Consider the following 25,173-nt stretch of genomic DNA (forward strand, 5'->3'; position numbering starts at 1 on the left):
GAACCCAGGTCTCCCACATTGCAGGCAGATTGTTTACCAACTGAGCTACAAGGGAAGCCCAAGACTACAGTAGTGGGCAGCCTATCCCTTCTCTAGCTCTCCAACTTTTAGAATACTATAAACTTTGGATATATAGTGTCATAAAAATGGGGAAGGCAGGGTTATGGATTCTGATTAAAAATAACACTTATTTATGCAAAAATTTTGATATACATATCTATATAATACACCAGCATGAATTTTTTAACTTATGTGGGTCATTTAGTTTACCTTTCTTTGATCTTTAGCTACATTTCTGCTGTTCATAATGTAGACATCTTACTTTTAAGGTTTAACTGTTTATAATATTGAAAATATTCATCAGATAATCATGAGTGTATGATTATCAGTATAATAGATTCTAAAGTGTTTTTTATAGTTGTGCAACAGCATTTACCATTTGATGGTGTCAGTTTTCATACTTAAAAGATAACTATGTCAATTTGAGTTATTTTTGGAAAGAAAAAAATTACAATAAAAAGTAGGTTAAATTTTTTAAAAGTTGATTACAGTATATAATTCTAAAACATCTATCTGCCTAGCTATCTAATATTTAATTGCCTGGACTGATGGCAGCACTGAAGGAGGACCATTTATCATTGAGATGGAGAACAGAAAGATCCTGAAAAGAAGTTAGTGATGTCCCTCATAGGGCTGCCACCATGTCTCCCTACTGTGATCCACCATATATTTCTTAATAACTGAAATGGCATTGTACCTGCAACTCATCACCAAGTTAATTATCTTTTCACTCTTATCTAGCCAGGCCAGGAATAGAATAAGAAAATAAATGACAATCTTTGTTGTTAATGATATTTAAGCAAATTTCTTAGATGACAGTTGCTCCTGAAGGAAAGAAATCATATTGAACCTCTGTCACATGAAGGCTCAGAGGAAAACTCAGGTTTGAGCCTCACTTGTGTGCTTGCAAATAATTGCATCCCTTTTCAGTTAGGAGGCTTAAAAGCATTCATATTTCTTTCATACCTCTTTTAACATGGTGGTGGTAAATCAACATAAACATTTCTTTATAAACTTTACGAGTTAAGAAATATCTTTAATTGAACAACCCAAAGTGGGAAGATAGGGATCTAATGAGTGAGTTGCTCTGAAGAGAAAGTGAGCAAGGGAGAAAGTCCATTTTCCTTTTCAGGTGTGTCCTCATCAAAATCAATGAGCATTTTTAAGACTTTGATCAGTGAATGCATAACTGTGGTTCACTATAAGTTGGCTAAAACTGTTAGTTTTCTTTTAAGCCTTAAGCTTTTATATTTATTTCTGTATTTTAAAAGTCAAAAATCATGGGAAATAAATGTCAATGAGAAATTATTTTATTTAGAAATAATAGTTATTGTTCTCTTAGAAATATGATTTATGGACCAAATATAGGATGTCTTCCCTTTACAGGGTAATACAGAACAGCAGTAATGACCTGTGCTGAAACTGTGCAAAGCAATCTTAATAATTAATGGTAAAAATGAAAATTATTCTGTGACTTTAAAAAATTTTATCAAAATATTAAAATTTATTTTATTGTCAGTTATGTATATAGGGAAACAAAAAAAGAGTAAAACTAATATTTATTAAATTGTATTTAAAACATTAGTAATATTTTAAATTAGAGGGTTATTTATTTGTATAAAAGCATCAAAAGTTTTTTGAAAAATACTTGCTATCTTCATCTTATCATATAACTTATAATATGGAGTGAAAATCTTTGCCTTGGCACATTGTCATAGTCTTTTCTAAGTCTGAATCAGCTCTTGACATGTTATACATTGCGCTTTCAATGTCATGAAATATCTATGATACTTTCTCTAATGCAAACTATTTTTTCAATGCTACTTCCTCTCAAATATTTTCTTCCTTTTTTATTATAACTGTTTTCCTCATTTATGGGCACTCAAAAAAATACAACAGATTTAGTGGAAGAAAATACTGTCTTCCACTTACTTTGTTACTTAAAGAATGAACACATCTCATAAATAATTTATTATAGGGATTAGAAGAAAAAAAATTAAAGCTTCCTTAGTCTCAAAAGGACAATAGTAAATATTGTATCTGAGAAATTGGAGCATATATCAAGTTGCTATGGAAACAGAAATACTGGAAAAGTAAATGTGTAAAACAAAAAAATTAAATAAAACAAATTTAAAACATTTTATGCAAATTAATGAAGAAAAAAATTTACACTAAGGAAAATCAAGTCAGTAATTTTGAGAAAAAATCATGAAGTAAATCTCACAAAGAATGAGACTGAAATAGAGGAAAGAATGAAAAGTTATCTGATATAATGGTTTGAATGGAAACAAGAGAGACATGAGGACAACTTTCTAGAGGTTAGAAAGTCTTAGATATATGGATTGAATACCATATTTTAGAAAAAACCACACGAACAGTAAACTCAACGTCAGAAAAAATTTAGAAGTAAGAAAATGAACATAAATTATGAAAATATATTTTCTCTTATTTAGAAAAAATTCAAATAAAACTAAGTCAAAATAAAGCAAAATATGATAGTATTTGCAGTGAAACTGAAACCAACCTGGCCTCAGGTACTCTGCAACACTCAATGCCAGAAGACAATAAGTAACATTTATATATTCTTGAGGGCAAATATTATGCCAAAATTTTTAAGAACTATGTTAAATTTCACATCTGATGGTCAAGAAAGAGAATCTCACTTATAAAACTAATACAATCATAAATAATCTATCTGATTTTTTAAATTGCTTAAATATATGATCTAGTGAATCAACAGGTTAAATAAGTCACAAATTCAGAATTGATTATCTGAGGTATGAATAATGAGAAAGTCAATTCCAAAAGTCGTTGTCAATTGTGTTGCAATTTGACTGGATCATTTAGCTGTTTGGACATCACTGTGTGTGCCTGCAATTAGTCGCTCAGTCGTGTCTGACTCTTTGCAGCACTATGGACTGTAGCCTGCCAGGCTCTTCTGTCTATGGGGTTTCCCAGGCAAGAATACTGGAGTGGGTTGCCATTTCCTCCTCCAGGGGATCTTTCCGATCCAGGAATCGAACCTGGGTCTCCTGCATTGCATGCTTATTCTTTACTCTCTGAGCCACCAGGTAATCCCCTGGGCAATGTTGAAAGTGAAGTTGCTCAGTCGTGTCCGACTCCTTGTGATCCCATGGACTGTAGCCTATCAGGCTCCTCCATCCATGGGATTTTCCAGGCAAGAGTGCTGGAGTGGATTGCCATTTTCTTCTCCAGGGGATCTTCCCGACCCAGGAATCGAACCTGGGTCTCCTGCATTGCAGGCAGACGCTTTACCATCTGAGCCACCAGGGAAGCCTAGCAATAGTATAGTGATATACTTACTCACAGGAGTGCTTGGGCTTTGTTACTCCTATATTTGTGCCTTAACATATGCTATATGACATTGAAGAAAACTATAAAATAATGGTGACAATATGTAATTTGAGTGTGACATAAATAATGCAATTACATAAACAAAAATGGGCGATAGGATAAGTGGTCTCCTTCCCTATATCCCTGTTATTATATATAGCAGCTGTTGCCCCAGAATGACTCACACTTGAGACTGACCAATACTGTGGACTAGGGCTGGCACAATCTATATGCTCATCTTCTTTTGTTCTAGCCCTTCAACATTGCCTTTTTGCCTCAAGGTGTCTCTTAAATATGTCATCTTTGATGAATCTCTGCTGTTGTTGTTTTGGTTGCTGTTCAGTCACCTAGTCGTGTATGACTCTTTGCGACCCCATCGACTGCAGCACACCAGGATTCCCTGTCCATCACCATCTCTGCATACTAATATAAAATCTCTTACTTGGACTTCATTAGCCAAGCACCTACTCCATCCATCAATTATGGCATGAAAGGTCCACATTTCCATTCCATTCAGCCCCAATCTTCATACTGATATAGAGCCTTCCTTTAAAAATTAAAATTTGATGGTCTATACTTGCTTACTTCTTTTCTGGCAAACTGTACACTTCATGAAGTACATAAAATTCATTCTGTTACTTTTCCACTGATGTATGAGGATTTAAAAGCCATGATCATAGCAGCTTATAAAAGTGTAAATGTATTTTCACTCTTTCCACTGGTCAAGAATCCAGCTCAACATGGTTCGTTCTCCTCAGGTTTAAAATCAAGGTGACATCAGAATATGCCCTCATCTAGAAGCTCAATTAAGGCCACTTACAAGTTATCTCAGCTTGTTGACAGAATTTATTTCTGTATGATTACATTGCTAAGGTCCCTGTTTCCTTACTGGCTGTTGGTCAGGCTGAGCTTTCAGCCAGCTCCTAGATGTCACTCTCAAGTCTTTGCAATAAATATGCTTCTACTGGCCCTCATAATTTCATTCTCTCTTATGCTGACTGAACTTAAATGCCCCCTCTTTTCAAGAAAGGTCCAATCCCTTTTGGAATCCCTTGATTAGGTAAGGCTCATTAAAAAAAAAAAAAACAAAAAAAAAACTGAGCAGTATTACATAACATAACATGAGGGTGATTATTTTTGCTGTTCAGTCACTAAGTCATGCCTGACTCTTTGTGACCATATGGACTGTAGCACACTAGGATACTCTGTCCTTCGCTATCTCCTGGAGTTTTCTCAGATTCATGTCCATTGAGTTGATGATGGTATCTAACTATCTCTTCTTCCGCTACCTTTCTCCTCTTTTGCCTTCAATCTTTCCCACTCTTCTAATGAGTCAGCTTTGCATCAAGTGGTCACAGTATTGGCGCTTCAGCTTAAGCAACAGCCCTTCCAGTGAATACTCAGTGTTGATTTCTTTCAGACTAACTGTTTTGATCTCTTTGCCATCCAAAGGACTCTCAAGAGTCTTCTCTAGCACCACAATTAGAAAGAATCAATTCTTTGACATTCAGCCTTCTTTATGGTCCAACTCTCACATCTGTATGTGACTCCTGGGGGTTATATCCATCATATTTATAGATACCACCACATTCAAAAGAAGGAGATTATACAGGATATATAGATTGTGGGATAAGGATCTTCATGGCCTTTTTAGAATTTTGCCTACCACATATATACTATTTCTCATCATTTTATTACTAGCAGTCAACATAGTGCCTGGCCTAAAGTAAGTTTTTAATACAGATATTTTTACCTCAAATCTCTTTACTGAGTTCCAACTTGTATTCCCATCTGCCAGGTTCACTTCTGGGAGATGGTGAAGGACAGGTATGCTGCAGCCCATAGGATCACAAAGAACTGGAGACAGCTGAGCAGCTGAACAACTACTACTTCACTTCTCCATGTGGATGCCTTGTAGTCATGTATAATTATTAGGATCAAATTAGAATGTTTAATTATGTCCCTTACTTCTCAAGTCTTGCTCAGGCTAGGACATTTTGTTACTATTCAGTTGCTTCTCAAGTCAAAACTCAGCCTCATTTCTAGTTCATTCCTTCCATTTCATCTCATATCAATTCATTCACATTTCTGTAAACTTTGTTTCTAAAATTTATGCTAAATCTGATACTTCATTGTTTTCTCCTTGTTGTTATCCTAATCCAATTTATGTTGCTCTCTGGCAACATAAGTGATTTCACTGTTTCCATGCTCTGCCCCCACCCCTCCTTTCCATCTGTTTTCTAGTGAGATCTTTTTAAATGAAAATGCAATCATTTCTTTCCAATCTCATTCTAGTCCTCTTGCCCTATTTTCTTATGATCCAGGCTCTATGGGTTTTATTCTTTCTCTCAGACACCAGGTGCGTTCCTGCTTTAGCAGCTTTTTCCTTCATGATACCTCTTTAAATGTTTGTCTCCTTGTTGCTGATATTCCAGTTCAAGTGTTTCTTGTGCAGAATCACTTCTCTTGATTTCTTAAACGGAAGTTCTTTACAACTTTGTCATCCTCTATCAAATTACCCATTTAGTTTTCTTTTGATCACTCATTGCTCTCTGAAATGATCTTGGTTATATGCCACAGGACTGGAAAAGGTCAGTTTTCATTCCCAATCTCAAAGAAGGGCAATGCCAACGAATGTTCAGACTTACCATACAGTTTTGCTCATTTCACAAGCTAGTAATGTTATGCTCAATATCTGTCAAGCTAAGCTTCAGGAAATTTCAGATGCACAAGCTGTGTGTAGAAAAAAAGGAGAGGAACCAGAGAGCAAATTGCCAATGTTCCTTGGATCATAGAGAAAGCAAAGGGATTCCAGAAAAACATCTAGTTCCTTCATTGTCTACACTAAAGCCTTTGACTGTGTGAATCACAACAAACTATGTAGACTATTGAGAGAGATAAGAACACTAGACCACCTTACCTGTGTCCTGAGAAATCTGTATGCAAGTCAAGAAGAAACAGTGGGAACCAGACATGGAACAACTGACATGTTCCAAGTGGAGGAAAAAAGTACAGCAAGGCTGTATATTATCACCCTGCTTATTTAACTTACACACAAAGTATATCATGCAAAATGCTGGGCTGGATGAAGCTGGAATCAAGATTGCCAGGAGAAATATCAATAACTTCAGATATGCAGATGGATACCACTTTAATGGCAGAAAGTGAAGAGGAACTAAAGAGTTTTTTGATAAGAGTGAAAGAGGAGAGTGAAAAAGCTGGCTTAAAACTCAACATTAAAAAACTAAGATCATGGTATTCAGTCCCATTACTTCATGGCAAATTGAAGGAAAAAAAAACGTGGAAGCAGTGGCAGCTTTTATTTCTTGGGCTGCAGAATCACTGTGGATGGTGACTGCAGCCATGAAATTAAGACTTTTCTTCCTTGGAAGGAAAACTATGGCAAACCTAGAAAGCATATTAAAAAGCAGAGACACCACTTTGCCAGCAAAGGTGTATATAGTCAAAGCTATGGTTTTTCCAGTAGTCATGTACAGATGTGACAGTTGGACCATAAAGAAGGCTGAGCACCAAAGAATCAATGCTTTCAAATTGTGGTGCTGGAAGAGACTCTTGAGAGTCCCTTGGACTTCAAGAAGTTCAAACCAGTCAGTCCTAAAGGAAATCAATCTTTAATATTTATTGGAAGGACTGATGCTGAAGCTGAAGCTTCAGAACTTGGGCCACCTGATGCGAAGAGCCACTCATTGGAAAAGCCCCTGATGCTGGGAAAGATTGAAGGCAAAAGGAGAAGGGGACTGCAGAGGAAAAGATAGTTAGATCACCATCTCAGTGGACATGAATTTGAGCAAACTCCAGGAGATAGTGAGGGACAGAGGAACCTGGTGTGCTGCAGTCCATGGAGCTGCAGTCAGAAGACTTAACGACTGAACAACAATATTTGCATTTATGAGTTGGCTTTCTGATTTTAGTTACAACATTGACCTATACATAATAAGTGGGCAATAAAAATAGGTTGAATAAATTGATACTACCATGATAGGACTTTAATAGATTTTAAAGGGCCTTCTGGATATCATTCTGTATAGGCTTGACCTTTCTAATATTAGACTGACATATGCCTTAACTAACAATGGAAGAAGGGAAGCACCATCCCCTGGAGAATGCTGTGCAAATACTAACTGGTACAGTGTGCAGTCTGGCTGCATGGTTTCAATAGAATGGACTAATTCCTGAAACAACCTACTCAATTACTAAAAGTAACTGTGTATTAAATTTGAAGGTCAGTTTGGGTACTCATGACAATAATCATTCCTGGAAAGTTCTCCGATATGTAGAATATCCAGGATAAAGCAAATTGTGCCATTTAACATAAACATAAAATGCTATCCTGATATAGGAGAAATGATGTACTTCAGATGCAAAAGTTTTGGGAAAGTGAGTAGCAATTATTAGAGCTGAACACTTTATGCACATTATTTCATATATAATGTACTATTATTTTTCCTCATTTTTGCTGTGGAAAAAATTGAGTTAGAAAAGGGGTAGAAGACTTGGCCAAGGTCCTATAACAAATAATTAGTGGAGCTGGTATTTGAACACAGGAAGTTAAATCCAGAGCCAGAGCATTCTTAACTAACATATTACACTCTGTATGGAAACGACAGGAAGTAAACATTTTTCCCTATAGTAGGTTCCATTAGTATAATAGCATGCTTAATGGAGAAATGCAGTTAAATCAGAATTTCCCAAAATGTGCTCCATAAAACACTAATAACTCTATATAGTCTGTGAGGGAAAAAATATTTTAAAATAAGATCATTTTTTAAAAAGTCCGTATAAATATAATGCTTTTCTTTGGAAATTCTGTTTCTTATCAGTCTTATGAGAGCTCATCTGGTACTGAAGACTCAAAAGTACTGAAACAAAACATCCCCATGTTATTTTTACAAAAGAATGAGTCCTCCACGTTCTTTTTTTTTAAAAAAAACTTTATATTTATTGATATCCCAAGAGATAAAACATATGTTTGGGAACCTTTTTTAAGATGAATTCTTTGGACACTCCAAACATTTGGCAGAACTGGCAGCAGAATATCACAGAAGAGAATGGAGGTGGTTTTGTTGCACTTTCATCTATTAAAGGCTATCAGCATTCGCTGACTGAAAATGCTTAGTCCCCACTTTACTGATAGGCTATTAATGTACAAAGAAACAGATCTACTTGTGGTGTGCTCATGTGAAGTAAGTCAGCCACACTTAGGAACACAGATCTCTGTGTGGGTGTACATATGGGCTGTGAGGAGGGAGAAGCAGGGCAGCTGAGAGGAAAAAAAGAAGCTTGGTTACATACATATTTAAAAGTCAAGAGGATGTGGTGCTTAATTTTTTTCTTGGATTCATTACATCTCTAATCCCTGAATTTGTTACCTTTAACTTTGTTGATTAAAAGATATGTAAGAAGGTGAGCACTGTGGTCTTACTGAACAAGTGGGTAGTAGCTACAGTTCTTTTTTTTTTTTTTTTTTTTTGCAACAAGAGAATTAAAAATGTAATCAGCTTTGAAAAGTGGCGGGTAAAAAGAAAGACTATGAATAGATATGGATCTAAATAACTGCCTGACTAGCAGACAGTCTTTGCACAACTCTAGAATTTAGATAAATTCTTTTTAAAGTTTAGAGAAGAGTCAGATTAGGAAAGAGATAATTTTTCTGATTGATCATTGCATACAAAAAGGCTTGACTTATGCATTTTGAAACAGAACACAATGTAAAAGCTGAAAAATAAACCATAAAATACAATGCTGAAAATTTCCATATCACAGCTGCCCAGAGTGCATAATAAGAAGGATATTCGTAATGTCCAGATGTACATAAGTCTATAGGGATGCCTCTTGCCAACAGCAAAATGAAAGAAATGACAATGTCAATCACATCCAATACTCTATGTTAATGTTTTTCAAACAGTTCTTTCCCACTCAGAAATAGTACTCATTAATAATGGATAGTACTGTATGAAGGAGAGGGAATGTTGCCTACAAAACTGATGGAATTCATTGTTCATTACTCATCTCCTCTCAACAGTGAACTACATTTCTGCAGGATGATTTTTCTTTTGTCTTTAAAACTATGTCAAAATAGGTTTCAAACCTTTTAAGCTAATTGATCTCTTTCTTTTCTGAACATTTCACATGTGGCACTAATGCATTGCCCGTTCTCACACTTCCCTCTTCATCCCTACCTGTCCCTATTTCACATCACTCCTTTTCAATCATAGTTTTTGACTAGTACAGTTGAAATGTGCAGGAAAGTTCTCAAGTTTCAAAACTGCCTTGAAATCCTGATGGTAAAATCAATATTGAATTTTTTTTTTTTTTTTAATAATTCTAATGTTCCCTTCCTCTGCTTGGTTGTTCAAGCAGCTATCAGTAGGGCCTATGGATTTGCTGATCTATTTGAAGGTTTCCAGATTATATAATCAAATATAAGAACTGAAAAACCACTAATTTCAGAAAGGTTACCAATTCCATGGAGATTAATTTCCTATGTCACTTTCTTTTGGGAAGCACCTAATTATATCTCTTAGACTAAGAAGCCATTTGGAGTCACTTTTGTATAATGACCTCCACTTTTAATACTTTTTAAGCAAATGCTTTTTTGAAATAACTTTGAATATCAGACCAACTGCCTAGTATGCTGTTCACATTAAAAGCTACCTTTTAGCAATATATTGGAGAGCTCATGTATAGAAATATTCACAAGATACAAATTGGAGCTATGCTGCTGCTGCTGCTAAGTTGCTTCAGTCACGTCTGGCTCTGTGTGACCTCATAGATGGCAGCCCACCAGGCTCCCCTATCCCTGGGATTCGCCAGGCAAGAATACTGGAGTGGGTTTCCATTTCCTTTTCCAATGCATGAAAATGAAAAGTGAAAGTGAAGTCACTCAGTCATGTCCACTCTTCACAACCCCATGGACTGCAGCCTACCAGGCTCCTCTGGCCATGGGATTTTCCAGGCAAGAGTACTGGAGTGGGGTGCCATTGCCTTCTCCAAATTGGAGCTATAGAAAAATCACATTTATACTAAACTCCACTTAATGATAATGCCTTCATATAAAACAGTGCATATCAGATGAAAATGACAATTTAACATATATAGCAATAAAAATATAAATTCTATCTTTGTTCATAGATCCAACTGCCACTTAGTTGAGAAATTCAAATTCAATTAAGTTTTTCCCATTTCCATAATTTAATTACAAGCGTGATTTCCCATCAGTTGAGATTCATTTGCCTCAGTTATGTCTTATCAAAGGAAAGGATATTTAATTATCCCATATCCAAATAATAAAGAACACATATGGGGTAGACAAAATAATTATCAAACCTCCCTCCCCTGCCAAAGTTGTCAAAATTCAAATTCATACCACCTGTGACTATGCTATGTTGCATAACAAAGGGGGATTGAGGATGTAGAGGGAATACATGTGCTAATCAGCTGCCCTTAAAATAAAAAAATATTATCTTGCATTATCTGGTCCAACACAATCACAAGGATCGTAAAAGTGCTAGAGGGAAGCAGAAGAGAAAGTCATACCTTATAAGAAGGACTTTGCGTGCCATTGCTAGCTTTGAAGATGAACGAAGGGGACCAAAAGCCAAGGAATGTGGTGGCCCGTAGAAGCTGAAATAGGCATAGAAAAGGATTTTCCTTTAGAGCCTCCAGGAAGGAACTGATTTCTGTTGTTTCCTTGATTTTAGCACAGTAAAAGCTGTGTTGTACTTCTAATACACAGAACTGTAAAGTAATAAATTTGTCTTGTTTTAAGTCAGTATGTTTGTAGTAATTTGTTATAGCAGTCATATAAAAGTAATATAATATATATGGAATTTAGGGGATAGTCATGTTTGCCTTTCCTTGCTAAGTAGTTCTGAGCAGTATTTCTTATATCTATCAAGACTCATCCAAAAGGACAGAACAAATACATGATGTATGGATATATGGATTATGCAAGGATTTGGCTTATCCAGTTGTTGGGGCTGGCTAAACAAGTTCAAAATTTACAGGGCAGGCAACCAAGAAGGAAGGATTACAAACAGATTGAAATCCCATAAAGACCAATCCCTGTTTCTCACTAATGGCCTTTTCTTCTCAGGGAAAGTTTGTGTCCTCTTTTAAAGGAGTAACAACTGATTGAGTCAGACATACCCAAGATAAACTATTAAATTAAATTGATTAAGAATTACACCTGCAAAATCTCTTCAAAGCTACAACTAAAGATGCTTGGTGTTTGATTTGTGTTTGGTTAAAAAACTGAGAGAAATTGTATGTGTGTGTGTGTGCAATGTTACTTTCTTTCATTCCTCAGACTATTGCAAAAGAGTATCTTTTGAACTGTTCTTTATCCCCCATCCAGACATATACTAGAAAGGGAATTCTTGGCAGCATAGTTTAGCCTAGATAAATTAACACACCAGAAAGTGATTATCAACCTTCAGTTTGGGATGCGTCTCTGCTAACTATTCTGCCTCGATCAGTCTCCTTTCAATTTCTGTTCCTAGGAGAATATACAATGTCTTACTACCATGTATATTTTGCTCCATTTAGAATACCAATAATAGCAGGAGTATCATGAATCTGAAGGATAACTAGTGATCGGATGGTGAGGACTTCACTGTACATAGTTCTTAATTATAAACAAAAACAGATAATGTTTAACATTTCACTTTGAGTGGGATCTTATATCTTCTTTAAATTTATCCCTTTGAGATAGTCAATTCCCAGGCAGGTTGATAAGAAGTCTGGGGACCCCTGAGGAGAGAGGGCTCTGGGGTTCTCAAGGAGGAGATAGGGGTCTGGGGTTCTCAAGGAGGAAGGGACAATGTTTATTTCTCTACATTCCTTAGTCTTAGTCACACAAAATGTTTTTTTTTTTTTTTCTTTAAGCCTGGAACTGATTATTACACAACTCAGTTTAAATTCTGTACTAGGGATTATATAACAACAGTGTATCCTGCTTGAGGACAGTTTCTCCTTTCTAAAAACCTTCTGACTAATCCTGACATTTTAGAGCGTATATTATGGGAGTGGGTCTGGTAGGATCTTTCTATTGTTAAATTCTAATCCTGTTACCCTAAAATGTAAATTGTGGGAGTGGGTCTGGTTAAATTTTTACAGCCTTGAGACATTCTTTTGATTTATTGTAATAGCTAATTACAAAACTATATAACTCCCTTGCTAACACTAGCAAGGGGTGCATTCTGCATACCCCTTCTGATGTCTATGTCAGAAGCTTTCTCTGTCCCTTTCATACTTGAATACAACTCTGCTATAGAAAAGCTCTTGAGTGATCAAGGCTGATCCCTGGTCCCGAAGCTAAATCTTCTTCAGAGATCACAAATCCGACACCGTTCACCATAAGCTATCACCTTTCCATGGTTATTGCTTATTGAATGTCTTGCTGCCAAACTGAAAACATTTGTCTGTTTCCCACCTTTTCCCATTCTATTCCCCTAATCCAGGGTGCTAGCTTCAGAATTTCACAGGACTTCCTCCATTGATTCAATCAGATGGGCCCTTTGACCACATCCATGTTGTTCCCTCTTTATGCCTTCATGCTGCTGCTGCTGCTGCTAAGTTGCTTCAGTCATTTCCGACTCTGTGCGACCCCATAGATGGCAGCCCACCAGGCTCCCCCATCCCTGGGATTCTCCAGGCAAGAACACTGGAGTGGTTGTCATTTCCTTCTCCAATGCATGAAAGTGAAAAGTGAAAGTGAAGTTGCTCTTCACGACCCCATGGACTGCAGCCTACCAGGCACCTCCATCCATGGGATTTTCCAGGCAGGAGTACTGGAGTGGGTTGCCATTGCCTTCTCCATTATACCTTCATAGAACATTCTTATTCCTAGAACCAGTTACTATCTTAAATTTCATTACGCATTGGCTTACTTCATTATTTTCTGCTCTCCCTGTGCAATCAGAGTTCTTTGAAAGTGGGAGCTGTCTCTGTAGTTCAACATTGTATGTCTAGCAATCAGAACAGTACTTAGCACTGTCAATAAAATTTGTTTCATTCAGTGGTTTAGCTTAAATGAATGTGTAATCAAATGTTCTCAAAAATAATGGAACAATTCCTGGGCATTTATATATCTTAATATGGAACAGATGACTTAAAATTTTTCAATGAATAAATATGTCACTAATGCTCCTAAGACAACTGATGGCAGTTTTTTTTTTATATTAAAAAGATAAAGTTCACAATGATTTATGTTTTGTAAAGTCTTTTGTTTTGAAAAGTCTTTTGAGTATAGAATGAGGGTTTACTTGTCGTTGGGAATTTTCAATATGCTAAATAATAACTCTGAGATGGACAAATTCATAGACTCAGGTTGGATTGTAGTTCAATCACATCTCAGCTGTGTGGCTGTGGACAAAATTAGGTTTTTATTGTCTTTCAAGTGAGGATAATATTGGATCCACAGATTTTAATGAGGATTTCATGAGGTCTACATAAAGGAAATCCTTAAATAATGCTATCTACCTATTCATTTCTTACCAGCGATAACATAGATTTTTCCATGGACAATACATATAGTCTTATTTAATAATCAGTATTTGGGGCAGAGCTGCCATGAGCAAAAACAAAAATTCTTGCCTCTATGCATGTGGGATCACTTTGGTTGTGTCCAACTCTGTGACCCTATGGACTGTGGCCTACCAGGCTTTTCTGTCAGGGGATTGTCCAAACAAGAATGCTGGAGTGGGTTGCCACACCTTTCCAGAGCACTATGTTTCCTGCTACCCTAGCTGTCAACTCCCCTGAGCACCCAGTGTTGCCAGGGCCACATCAACCTATGCAACTGCACCACCTCCACACCTGGCACTTACTGGGGAAGCCCCAAGACCTCCAGGGCAGCCTCAAGAACAAACCCCAGTGGACAATTCACATGCAAAGGTGGAGATAAAACCACAATTGAAACCCAGGGGCAGTGTGGCTTCCCCAAAACCTCCCCACCAGCTGTACAAGCTGCAGATTAAGTCCACATGATCAGCTAGGCAGACTCTGTGTCAATGGAATATATAAAAAAGCATTGAGTGCTCCCACAAAAGATGCACTAATTCTGACAGCTATGGACATTGGAGGCAAGAACACACAGGAGTAGGACCAGATTAGAGTCTGAGCTGGCCCCACAGCAGGTCCAGAGACTAGCACAGTATTGGAGGGCATCCTGGGGAGGTGAAGTGTACCAGGACTCCCAGCAAGGGAAAGGACGCTGACAGCAGAGACTGAAGAAAAGCACTTACTATTCTTATATTTTGACTTGTTCTGTAGTTTCATTTGGATTGTTGTTGTTGTTGTTGTTGTTGTTATTTTTTCCTTTTCTGCCCACCTCTGTTGTAGTTATCGATTTTTTTAGCACTATGAAATCTATTTAAGCTTTTGAGTTTTTTTTTTTTAAACCACACTTATTTCTGTTACAAACTTCTGCCTCCATGTTAGCCTTTTGTAGTTCTGTAGAGTTTCCTTTTCTCTCTCTTTCTTTTTTTAATTTTAATTTTTTAAATCTTAAAGTGTATTATTATTTTTCTACATTTATTCCTTTATTTGTTTTCCTACTGTTCTTTTCCCCTTGCAATTAATCTTTAACATACAGAAATCTTCTTTATCTACCTCTATTTAAATTTTCATTTCTATTCTTTCTTTCCTTTCTTTTTCTCACAATATTTGTTAGTTTTGTTTTTATTGCTTTATTCCCCAGTTGGTAACTTGTGTTAGTTTGTTTTCCAGTTTGTGCTTTAGTTAGTTTTGTTCTTAATTGGTGGATATCATTTTTGGTTTCCTTTGTTCACTGAGTCAATCTATTGTACCTTATTTTTGTTGGACTTTTTTGATTTTGCTTATGCGTGTATATGTATGTGTGTATATTCCATTATTTTGATTATTATTTACATGATTTTTAATTGTAATTTGTCTTTTTTTTTTTTTTTCATTTTGGGGTATTTGTTTTAATCCATTTAATGCCATTAACAAACCACCTGTGGAGTCTCCATTCCTGGCCAGAGAACAAGCCCTGAACCTTTGGAGTGAGAGCACTGATTCCAAGGCCCTAGAATACCAGAGAACTCCTAACCCTAGAGAGTATCAAATAGTGAGAACTCCCAGGCAACTGCTTGCATATAAGACCTAGCATCACCCAACTACCTGTGCCAATCACACTGTGCAATCACAGACCTGTACCAATCATCCTGTGTAGGACACCTCATCCAAACAACAAGCAAGGCAAAATTACAAACCCAATCATCAGCAGACAGGATTACCAACTCACTCAGCCCTGCCCATCATGGGCCAGCGGTGGTGGGGATTTCACCTCCTCCCACCAGAATGCAAGCACAAGTGATAGTCTACACAAAACTTCCACAAACCACTGAAACAACCTTATGAGGGCAATAACCAAAAGAAAGAAACAATTCAACTTTGAAACCTGGAAAAAGGAGAGCTCAAACACCATATGCCAATAATAATAATAACAGTAATGAAAAGGCAGAGAAATACTGCACAAAAAAGGAACAAACTTGAGACACACAAGTCCAAATAAATGAAGAGGAAATAGGCAAAGTACCTGATGAAGAATTCAGAATAATGATAGTAAAGATGATCCAAAACCTTGAAAATAAAATGAAGAAAATAATCAATGAACAAAGATGTAGAAGAATTAAAGAATAAACATATAGAGACAAACAACAAAAATACAGAAATTGAAAATACTTTAGAAGGAATCAATAGCAGAATATCTGAAGCAAAATAACAGATCAGTGAGCTGGAAGATAGAATGGTGGAAATAACTGCTAAAGAGCAGAATAAAGTAAAAAGAATGAAAAGAATTAAAGATAGTCTCAGAGATCTCTGGGACATATTAAATGCACCAACATTAGAATTATAGGGGTCCCAGAAGAAGAGAAAAAGAAAGGGTATGAGAAAATTTCTGAAGATCATAGTTAAAAATTTTCCAAACATGGAAAAGAAAATAGTCAAGTAAGTCCAAGAGGTGCAGAGTCCCACACAGGATAAACTTAAGGAGAAACATATCAGGACACATGCTAATGAAACTAACAAAAATTAAACACAAAGAAAGAATATTAAAAGGAGCAAGGGAAAAACAACAAGTAAAATAAAGCATACAAGTAAAATCCCATACATTTAACAGCTAATCTTTCAGCTGAAATTCTGCAGGCCAGAAGGGAATGGAAGGATATATTTTAAGTACTGCATTGGAAAAATCTACAACCAAGATTACTCTAATTGGCAAGGAGCTTATTCAAAAATGATGGAGAAATCAAAAGTTTTGCAGACAGTCAAAATTTAAGAGACTTCAGTACCACCAAACCAGCTTGACAACAAACGTTAAAAGTCAGGAAATACAAGAGAAGTAAAAGATCTACAAAAACAAACCCCAAACAATTAAGAAAATGGCAATAGAAACATATATATTAATAATTACTTTATATGTAAATGGATTAAATGCCCCAAGCAAAAGACACAGACTGGCTGAATGGATACAAAACAAGACCCATATATATGCTGTCTACAAGAAACCCATTTGAGACCTAAAGACACATATAGACTGAAAGTGAGAGGATAGAAAAATATATTCCATGCAAATGGAAATCAAAAGAAAGTTGGAGTAGAATTCCCCATATCAGACAAAATAGACCTTAAAATAAAGAATATTACAAAAGAAAAGGAAGGATACTACATAATGATCAAGGGATCAATCCAAGAGGAAGATATAAAAATTATAAATATCTATGCATCTAAAATAGGAGCTCTTCAATACATAAGACAAACAGTAATGGACATAAACGGAGAAACTGACAGGAACACAATCATAGTAGACTTTAACATCCCCTTACACCGATCGACAGAGCATCAAAACACAAAATTAATAAGGAAACAGTCTTACATGATGCATTAGAAGAGATGGATCTAACTGATACCTTCGGATCATTCTATCCAAATGCAGAAGAATACATTTTCTTCTCGATTGCAGATGGAACATTCACCAGGAAAGACCACATCTTGGGTCACAAATCAAACCTCAGTAAATATAAGAAAATTCAAATCATATCAAGCATGTTTTCTGACCATAACACTGTGAGACTAGATATCAATTACAAGAAAAAACTGTAAAAAACACAAACAAATGGAGATTAAGCAATATATTTCTAAATAATGAACAAGTTACCAAAGAAATCATAAGAGAAATTTTAAAAAATTCCTAGAAACAAATGACAATGAAAACACAACAACTCAAAACCTATGGGATGCAGCAAAAGCAGTTCTAACAGCAAAGTTTATAGCAACACAATCCTACCTCAAGAAACAAGAAAAACATTGAACAGACAACCTAACTTTGCACCTAAAACAACTGGAAAAAGAAGAACAAAAAAACTCAAAATTAGCAGAAGGAAAGAAATCATAAAGATCAGAGCAGAAATAAAGGAGAAAGAAATGAAAGAAACAGTGGTAAAGATTAATAAAATTAAAATCTGGTTCTTTGAGAAGATAAAAAAAAATTGACAAACCTTTAGCCAGACTCATCAAGAGAAAGAGTGAAGAATCAAATCAACAAAATTAGAAATGAAAAAGAGGGTATAACAGACAATGCAGAAATACAAAGGATTATAAGAGACTATTATGAGCAACTATAAGGCAATAAAATGGATAACCTGGAAGAAATGGACAGATTCTTACAAAAGTCCAATCCTCCAAGACTGAACCAGGAAGAAATATAAATTATGAACAACCCAGTTACAAGCACTGACATCGAAACTGTGATCAGAAATCTCCCAAAAAAAAAAAAAAAAAAGCCCAGGACCAGATGGCTTCACAGGTGAATTCTATCAAACATTCAGAGAAAACTAATGCCTAGCCTTCATGGAAGGAACATTCCAAACTGATTCTACCAGGCCACCATCATCCTGATACCAAAACTAGACAAAGACAACAGGAAAAAAGAAAACTACAGGCCAATATCACTGATCAACAAAGATACAAAGAACCTCAACAAAATTCTAGCAAAAAAAAATTCAACAACATATCAAAAAGCTCATACACCATGATTGAGTTTGGTTTATTCTAGGAGGCAAGGAATCTTCAATATATGCAAATCAAACAATGTGATACAGCATATTAATAAATTGAAACGTAAAAGCAATCTCAATACAAAATTCAGCATGTATTTATCAATAAAGGTCTTCATAAAATGGACATAGAAAGGACCTACCTCAATATAATAAAGGCCATATATAATAAGCCCACAGTAAACATTATTCTCACTAGTGAAAAACTGAAAACATTCTTCCTAAGATCAGAAACAAGACAATGGTGTCCACTCTCACCATTATTATTCAACATAGTTTTGGAAGTCCTAGCTATAGCAATCAGAGAAGAAAAAGAAAGAAAAGGAATCCAGAAAAAGTAAAGCTCTCACTGTTTGCAGATGACATGATGTAGTACATAGAAAACACTAAAGATACTATCAGATAATTACTACAGCTAATCACTGAATTTAGCAAAGTCACAGGAAACAAAACCAATACACAGAAATCACTTGCATCCCTATATACTAACAATGGAAAATCAGAAAGAGAAATTAAGGAATCAATCCCATTTACCATTGCAAGAAAAAGAATAAAATATCTAGCACTAAACCTACCTGAGGAGACAAAAAAACTGTATACAGAAAATGATAAGACCCTGATAAAAGATCAAAGATGACATAAACAGATGGAAAGATATGCTATGTTCCTTGGTAGGAAAAATCGATATTGTGAAAATGGCTATACTACCAGATGTAATCTCCAGATTCAATGTGATCCCTATCAAATTGCCAATGGCATTTTTCACAGAATTAAAACAAAAAATTTTACAGTTCATATGGAAACACAGAAGACCCCATATAGCCAAAGCAGTCTCGAGAAAGAAGAATAGAGCAGGAGAAATCAACCTTCCTGACTTCAGATTATATTACAAAGATACAGCCATCAAGATAGTACAGTGCTGGCACAAAAACAGAAATATAGACCAATGGAAAAAGACAGAAAGCCCAGAAATAAACCCATGTACCTATAGGTATGTTACTTTTGACAGAGAAGGCAAGAATATACAATGGGGCTGTTAACCTCTTCAATAAGTGGTTCTGGGAAGACTGGATAGTTACATGTAAAAGAATGAAGTTAAAACACTTACTAACATCCTACACAAAGATAAACTCAAAAGGCCTAAATGTAAGACCAGAAACCATAAAACTCAGAGGAAAACATAGGCAGAACACTTGAAGACATAAAGCAAGATCCTTTATGACACACCTCCTAGAGTAAAGGAAATAAAAACAGAAGTAAACAAGTGGGACCTAGTTAAAAGCTTTTGCACAGAAAGAGAACTATAAACAAGGTGAAGAGACAACTCTCAGAATGGGAGAAAATGAAACCAATTGAAACAACTGACAAAGGATTAATTTCCAAATATACAAGCAGCTCATACAACTCAATACCAGGAAAACAAACAACCCAATCAAAAAGTGGGGAAAAGACCTAAACAAACATTTTTCCAAATAAGACATACAGATAGCTAACAAACACATGAAAAGATGCTCAACATTGCTCATTATTAGAGAAATGCAAATCAGAACTACAGTGAGATATCACTTCACACCAGTCTGAATGGCCGACATCAAAAAGTCTACAAACAATAAATGTTGGATAGGCTGTGGAGAAAAGGGAGCATTCTTGCACTGTTGGTGGGAATGTAAATTGATACATCCACTCTGGAAGAGGGTATGGAGATTCCTTAAAAAACTAGGAATAAAACCACCATATGACCCAGCAATCCCACTCCTAGGCATATGCCCTGAAGAAACCAAAATTGAAAAAGACACACATACCCCAATATTCATTGAAGCACTATGTACAATGGCTAGAACATGGAAGCAACCTAGATGTCCATCGACAGATGAATGGATAAAGAAGAAAGAAGTTGTGGTACATATACACAGTGGAATATTGTTGTGAAGTTGATCAGTCGTGTCCAATTCTTTGTGACCCCATGAACTGTAGCCCACCAGGCTCCTTCATCCATGGAACTTTCCAGGCAAGAGTACTGGAGTAGGTTGCCATTTCCTTCTCCAAGTGGAATATTACTCAGCCATAAAACGGAATGCATTTGAATCAGTTCTAATGAGATGGATGAACCTAGAGCCTATTATGCAGAGTGGAATAAGTCAGAAAGAGAAAGATAAATATGGTATGCTAACAGATTTATGTGGAATCTAGAAAGTACTGATGAATTTATTTGCAAGGAAGCAGTGGAGAAACATAGAAAACAGACTTATGGACACGGGGAGAGGAGAGGAGAGGCTGAGATGTATGGGGAGAAAAACATGGAAACTTAATTACCATATGTAAAATAGACAGCCTATGGGAATTTGCTGTATGTCTCAGGGAACTCAAAAGGGGCTCTGTATTAACCTAGAGGGTTGGGATGGGGAGGCAGATTCAAAAAAGGAGGCAGGTTCAAGAGGGAGGGGACATAGGTACACCTACGGCTGATTCATATTGATGTTTGACAGAAAACAACAAAATTCTGTAAAGCAATTATCCTTCAATTAAAAACTAAATAAAAATAATAATCAGTATTTAGTACTGACTTTTTATAAAATAGGAATAACAGCATCCTCTCATTGCATTAAATATTTAGCTTTCAATAACATGCTTTGTTTTATTTTTTATTAAAACAATTTTATAACACAACAATAAAAAGAGTAAACTTGTCACTGCTAAATGACAAGAATATGAAGCTAACTAGATATTCACCCAAAGGCCTTATATTCCATAGTACTGTGATACCCTAAGGTAACACCTGTTGTTATGATGTAAGCAATAGCATCCTCTTTCATTCTCAAAAGTCTATTATGAATTTTATTATTGACCTAATTGAAATAAACAATATGAAGGAGTGGAAGAGAGATTTAACTACAGATATTTCAGAATTTAAAAGAGAAAAAAGAATATTGTGTACAATTGCCTACCTGTGTATTAGAGAACTTAGATGAAACAGATATATTCATTTAAAGACAATGTATTAAAATTGGCAACTATATATATAAAACTCTATAAATGTAAAACTGTATATATATATATATAATGTATACTATGTACACACATACCTAATATATATAGTATACATATAAAATTTGAATAGTCCTAAAAGTCTTTAGAGAATTTAAGTGTGTTAAACATCTTCTGACAAATAAAACACACCTGACTTAGATGGTAGCATCAAAGAATAAATAATCCAATTTTAACATATCCCTCATAGAGAGAAAAATAAGTAATCTTAATAAAGCAAATATAATTTTAAAAGTAACATTAGATAAGTAAAACACTAAAACAACAAAAGAAGAGAAGCTAAAGAAAAACACTCTTACTTGAGAACATAGTTACAAAACCCTAAACAAAATATTGGCAAAGCAAATATAAATATTTTTCTTCATAAAAAAATCAAAGGGATGAACTAATGGACAAATTCAACACGTGTGTATGTGCACGCACACACGTGCATGCACTCAGTCACTCAGTCATGTCCGACTCTTTGAGATCCCATGGACTGTAGTTCTTCAGTCTCCTCTGTCCATGGAATTTTCTAGGCAAGAATACTGGAGCAGGTTGCCATTTCCTATGCCAGGCGATTTTCCTGACCCAGGGATCAAACCTGTATCTTTGAGTCTCCTGCATTGACAGGCAGATTCCTTACCATTGTACCACCTGAGAAACCCATATAACACGTAACTCCTCCCAAATCGATAACTAATTGGTTATCACTAAGAGTCGGATATGACTGAACGACTTCACTTTCACTTTTCACTTTCATGCATGGGAGAAGGAAATGGCAACCCACTCCAGTGTTCTTGCCTGGAAAATCCCAGGGACAGGGGAGCCTGGTGGGCTGCCATCTATGGGGTCGCACAGAGTCGGACACGACTGAAGTGACTTAGCAGCAGCAGCAGTGTAAGTCTTACCTTTTTGCCTTTGCATACTGTTAAAAAGGTAAGAATTTTCATTTCATACAAAGATGAGCACAATAAAGGACAGAAAGGGTATGGACTTAACAGAAGATAAAGATATTAAGAAGAGGTGGCAAGAACACACGAAAGAACTATGTTAAAAATATCTTCATGACCTAGATAACCATGATGGTATGATCACTCACCTAGAGCCAGACTTCCTGGGATGCAAAGTCAAGTAGGCTTTAGGAAGCATCGGTAAAAACAAAGCTAGTGGAGGTGATGGAATTCCAGTTGAGCTATTTCAAACCCTAAAAAATGATGCTGTGAAAGTGTTGCACTCCATATACCAGCAAATTTGGAAAACTTAACAATGGCCTCAGCCTGGAAAAGGTCAGTTTTCATTCCAATCCCAAAGAAAGGCAATGCCAAAGAATGTTCAAACTACTGCACAATTGTACTCATCTCACAGGCTAGCAAATAATGCTCCAAATTCTCCAAGCCAGGCTTCAACAGTATGTGAACCATGAAGCTCCAGATACTCAAGCTATATTTAGAAAAGACAGAGGAACCAGAGATAAAACTGCCAACATTTGCTGGATCATCGAAAAAGCAAGAGTTCCAGAAAAAAATCTACTTCTGCTTTATTGACTATGCCAAAGCCTTTGGTTGTGTGGATCACAACAAACTGTGGAAAATTCTGAAAGAGATGGGAATACCAGACCACCTTACCTACCTCCTGAGAAATCTGTATTCAGGTCAAGAAGCAACAGTTAGAACTGGACATGGTACAACAGACTGGTTCCAAATAGGGAAAGGAATATATCAAGGCTGTATATTGTCACCCTGCTTATTTAACTTATATGCATGCAGAGTACATCATGAGACACGCTGGGCTGGAAGAAGCACAAGCTGGAATCAAGATTGTCAGGACAAATATCCAAAACCTCAGATATGGAGATGACAGCACCTTTATGGCAGAAAGAGCAGAAGAACTAAAGAGCCTCTTGAAGATTGTGAAATAAGAGAGTGGAATAAGTTGGGTTAAAACTCAACATTTAGAAAATGAAGATCATGTCATCTGGTTCCATCACTTCGTGGCAAATAAATGGGGAAACAATGGAAACAGTGACAGATTTTGTTTTTGGGGGGTCCAAAAATCACTGCAGATGGTGACTGAAGCCATGAAGTTCAAAGGCTCAGAAGAAAAGTTATGACCAACCTAGACAGCATATTAAAGAGCAGAGACATTACTCTGCCAACAAAGGTCCATCCAGTCAAAGATATGGTTTTCCCAGTAGTCGTGTATGGATGTGAGAGTTGGACTGTGAAGAAAGCTGAGCACCGAAGAATTGATGCTTTTGAACTGTGGTGTTGGAGAAGACTCTTGAGAGTCCCTTGGACTGCAAGGAGATCCAACCAGTCCATCCTGAAGGAAATCAGTCCTGAATATTCATTGGAAGGACTGATGCTGAAGCTGAGGCTCCAATACTTTGGCCACCTGATGGGAAGAACCCACTCATTGGAAAAGACCTGATGTTGGGAAAGATTGAAGGCAGGAGAAGAAGGGGACAACAGAGGATGAGATGGTTGGATGGTATCACCAACACGATGGACATGAGTTTGAATAGGCTCAGGGCATTGGTGAAGGACAGAGAAGCATGTGTGCTGCACTCCCTGCAGTCGCAAAGAGACAGATACTACTGAGAGACTGAACTGAACTGAGGGTAAGTCTTTCCTCTTACATAAAATCCACATAGTAAATTCTTCACTATAGTGACCTAATTGGATAAACCCATAGACTCATCAAATTCAGAATTTCCCAAACTTCATTTATATGATGATATTTAGTAAATCTTTCTCACTTCCACTTTTCCCAATCAATACATTAATCAATTCACCAAGCAAGAACTCTTGAAGTCATCATAAACTATTTTTATCCCTGAACGAAAAGCTTACAGTTGATTACTGAGTCCTGCTAGTTCTGTTGTTGATATGGCTCCATCTTCAGTGATAATCACCATGTAGAGCACTGCAGCCACGTTTGATGTCATCATATTCTTACCCAACTTACCCAGTTTCAGTGACACTGCAGATTTATTTCTTTAACATGTGAATCTGATCATTGCTATTTACATAAAACTTTGTTGTGTTTTTCTATCCACTTCAGTATTAAAATCTAATGTCAACATAATATCTGTGTTTCTGGCCCCTGACTTCTAGATGTTACCATATTCCTATACACTTATACTCTATTAATACTAAATTACTTGCAACACTTACATAACACTTCATGATGTTTCTTTGCCTTTACAAATATTTCTTGTTTTGCTTGTAACATTTTTTTTTCTTAAATGGTTGATCCATACTTTCTTCAAAGAAGACAATCACATGAGATATCTACTTTGAGATTCTTCCCACCTACTTTTTATCTTTCTCATGAAACCTCCTCTCCCCCTTTACCATTTCTACTGTACTTATTACACTGTAGTTTAATTTTCTTTTTATTTCTTTTTTCCTACCTAGACTGAAAATTCCTTGAAAGAAGGATCATGGCTTGATCTCTGTCATAGTGCCTAGCATATGCACTCAGCGAAGCTTTGTTAAAGAAGTGACAAACGAATGTATGGAAGTAGAACGTAAAAGCATATGTACTAGTATGCATATGTACACTCAAAATTTTGAAACTGATTCTTTTTGTTTTGACTAAATGTGAGATAATTTTTCCTTACATT

At 36.2% G+C, this 25,173-nt stretch overlaps 1 non-coding gene across 1 annotated transcript; it reads right to left on the reverse strand.

Moving 5' to 3' along the window:
• Positions 1–3,282: 3,282 nt before the first annotated feature.
• TRNAC-GCA (transfer RNA cysteine (anticodon GCA)) lies at positions 3,283–3,354 on the reverse strand. Its single transcript has one exon. It is a non-coding gene; the product is annotated as a tRNA-Cys (tRNA).
• Between the last annotated feature and the right edge of the window lie 21,819 nt (positions 3,355–25,173).

The sequence above is a fragment of the Capricornis sumatraensis genome, chromosome 13 (genome assembly GCF_032405125.1).
Source record: "Capricornis sumatraensis isolate serow.1 chromosome 13, serow.2, whole genome shotgun sequence".
Taxonomy (NCBI): domain Eukaryota; kingdom Metazoa; phylum Chordata; class Mammalia; order Artiodactyla; family Bovidae; genus Capricornis; species Capricornis sumatraensis.